This window comes from Hemibagrus wyckioides, linkage group LG08, assembly GCF_019097595.1.
Source record: "Hemibagrus wyckioides isolate EC202008001 linkage group LG08, SWU_Hwy_1.0, whole genome shotgun sequence".
Taxonomy (NCBI): Eukaryota; Metazoa; Chordata; class Actinopteri; order Siluriformes; family Bagridae; genus Hemibagrus; species Hemibagrus wyckioides.
Window position 1 is genome coordinate 26,112,967 of NC_080717.1, and position 3,838 is coordinate 26,116,804.

The following is a 3,838-nucleotide window of genomic DNA, read 5'->3' on the forward strand; positions in this document are numbered from 1 at the left end:
AATTTACTTATGTTTTTGTAGTGTTGTACCTGATTTACTTATGTTTTTGTAGTGTTGTACCTGATTTGTTCATGAGGTGTAGTGGTGCACAGGATTTGCATATAAGGTATAGTGTTGTACCTGATTTGCTTATAAGGTGTAGTGTTGTACCTGATTTGCTTATGAGATGTAGTGTTGTACCTGATTTGCTTATGAGATGTAGTGTTGTACCTGATTTGCTTATGAGATGTAGTGTTGTACTTGATTTTCATATAAGGTGTAGAGTTGTACCTGATTTGCATATAAGGTGTAGTGTTGTACCTAATTTGCATATAAGATGTAGTCTTGTACCTGATTTTTCATATAAGGTGAAGTGTTGTACCTGATTTGCATATAAGATGCAGTGTTGTACCTGATTTGTTCATGAGGTGTAGTCTTGTACCTGATTTTCATATAAGGTGTAGTCTTGTACCTGATTTTCATATAAGGTGTAGTCTTGTACCTGATTTTCATATAAGGTGTAGTCTTGTACCTGATTTTCATATAAGGTGTAGTCTTGTACCTGATTTTCATGTAAGGTGTAGTCTTGTACCTGATTTGCATATAAGATGTAGTGTTGTACCTGATTTGCATATAAGGTATAGTGTTGTACCTGATTTGTTCAAGAGGTGTAGTCTTGTACCTGGTTTTTATATAAGGTGTAGCGTTGTACCTGATTTGCTTATGGGATGTAGGGTTGTACCTGATTTGCTGCACTACAGGCAAAAGTGTCCAAAGATTTGCTCTCAGTTTCACTCAACACATTCTGCTGCCATTCCACAGAGAGGGAGCTGCAAACAGTATTTGTGAGAAATTCTGGGAGGAAAGTGTGTGTGTGTGTGTGAGAGAGAGAGAGAGAGAACATTTTTTCTCAGGCTTTGTGTGAGATCTCAAACCCTGAACTCAGATGTTGACCGAATTATTTCCCCACATCCTGTCCGCACTCTTCTCACTGGCCTCATTGTTCTGTCTGTTGCCCGAACCGAGCCTTTTTTCTTTTGTTTGCGGACGGACACGAGGAAGCTGGACGTCATTCTATTTTTGCCTGCTTGTGAATTTTTCCTGGAGGCGAGCCACGTTGTAAATCAGGACATGGATGTGGATGACGGATTTCATAGGGGCTTTCCCTGTGTCTGATCAGCAGTGGGGGTTTTTGAGTTTTATTGTACTGTTAAAAACAACATGATGATGTCATAAATGTAAAACTTCCCCATGCCAACAAAACTCGAAGTTCAGAAGAAAAAAAGCTCCAATCCATCTTTAGTGCAGTATGCATGTACTGATTGAGAGCAGTGGAGTATTTTCCTTTTATACCACAGTAACAATTACAACGGATACTTTTTATCCGTTTGTAAGTACGCCTGCAAAACAAGTCAGTTCCTGTTATCTCTTATATAACAGCAGCTATAAGCAGGTGTTTCCTCACAACTTCATTTTTATCTCTATCTGAAAGTGTGTGTGTGTGTAAATATAGCTTGTCTTTATATGTCAGGATGTTTAACTGGATGGTGAAGGTGGTGCCACAGGCCCTGACTGGTCCTGATCATGCTGAGGAGCAGGAGCAGAGTTCTGCAGTAAGCTGTCTCTCTCTCTCTCTCTCTCTCTCTCTCTCTCTCTCTCTCTCACTATCTATCTATCTATCTATCTATCTATCTATCTATCTATCTATCTCTCACTCACTCACTCACTCACTCACTCTATCTCTCTCTCTCACTATTGCACAAACACACACACAAACACACACACCCACACACACACACACAGTGTTCTCAAACCCATAAACACACCCTTCCCTCCCTTGAATAGCATCATAGCACCAGGAACGCGGTAACACGGCACAGCATGATTTCACACGCCGTTCCTCCTTTTCTGTGATAGTTTGCACCAGAATGAGAACATTTCTTACCTCTGTATGACCTCATTACTTCTCCCTTTTTTCTCTCCTGCTCTCAATCACCAGGGTGGAAAAGCTCCAGGAAACAGAGGTGCAGACCTGATCCATTTCCACTCTAGTATTAAAAGAAAAATTCAGAAAATGCATTGTTTCTGTTTTGTAGTTGAAGCCCATTATTGTTTCCTACTGAACTTCTGACAGGGAGGCTGAAGTCAGTCAGATCAATCAGGGACGACGATCAAGCATCAGAAACGTCCCAGAGCAGGCAAGTAACCAGCGGTGGAAAATATGTGTACTTACGATTATTACACACTTCCAATAAGAAATCTCATAACTCATAATTTCCCCAAATTTACAATATTCCCTTTTCTCAGGTGACATCATGGTTCTTTTTAATGAGGTGTGGTCATGAATTAATCCACTCACAGGTCACATGTTAAATACTAGGTACTTAAATAATAGGTACTTGATAAGTATTTCTTGTCCAGCAATGAAAATACTTGAGCAATTTGTTATTATATTTAAGTATTATTTATTCTTTAATTGAGTATCACTGAAATTAAATGTGAACCCTGATTTTCACTTCACTTCAGACCTTCAAAGAAGTTACCGCTACAAATCTCAAAGATCAATGACTATATGTTGTACATCAACTGAGGCTCCAAACTTTTTAGTTTAGCATCCAGTCATTTCATCAGACTGCAGCGTGGAAAGTGCTTCACTAAAATATTACAGTGTGTTAGCATAAGCGAAGACTGCCTGTTACCCTGATTGAAAGCATCTGATATGAAAAAAAAAAAATTATATGCTGTGTTTGGCTAATTTGCTCGTTTTGACATGGTTAGAAAACAGTTAGCATATTTTCTTCACTAATATCAGGGAAGGCTAGCATTAATTCCACTAGCTAACATACTCACATCACACTTTAGCTAATGCTAAATATAGCAGAGGTTTAAAGCAATTAAACGGTGAATGCTTTTCACATGTAAACATGATGTTACCTAAATTTCTTTTAAACATTTTTTTTTTTTCATTCTAGAAAAGGCTACATTTCAAAGTGGTTAAATTTCAGTACTTTTTTGTTTGAATACTTCCATTTGTAACCAAATAAACTGATTATTATGACATTATCTATATTAAAAGTATTATTTCTCAGCACCCCTGTTTGTGACTGTTGATTAAAGTAAAATTTTGACATAATAACCATATCTATCTATCTATCTATCTATCTATCTATCTATCTATCTATCTATCTATCTATCTGTCTGTCTGTCTGTCTGCAGTGTTCAGAGCGGGTTACTGAACTGGCTGTCTAATGGTTTCGTGAGCGCCCTACCACAGCCTACCAGAAGCCCGAACTTCCACAGAGCCACCATCACTGAGGCCAAGGTCTTCCCTTCACTGTGAACCATTGATCCTAGATAACAAAGCAGTAGAACCAGTGGAAGTTCCTAAAAATCGTAATCCTAACTGCCTGTTCGTTTGTCTATGTTGTACAGTCACATCAAGATGAGGATTCAGAGAGGTAGGATGAACTTGTTTTTCAAAGACATGGACAAAAGTATGTGTACCCCCATCCATCACACCCCTATGTTGTTCTGAGGGGTTGAGAGGTTAAGAGGTTGCTCCAGCATGATGACGCACAAAGCCCCTGAGCTCCATGAAGACATGGTGTGGATGTTAAGGTTGGAGTGTCCTGCACAGAGCCCTGACTCTGACTCAACCCCACTGAACACTTTTGGGATGAATTGAAACCGGAGTCTCCTCAACATCCCAACATCAGAGTCTGATCTCACTAATGCTCTTGTAGAATGAACGAACACAAATCCCCACAGCTACGATCCAACATCTAGTGGAAAGCTTCCCAGATAAGAAAAGTGGAGCCGATTATAACAGGAGAGGAGACTGTATCTTGAATGTTCTGGA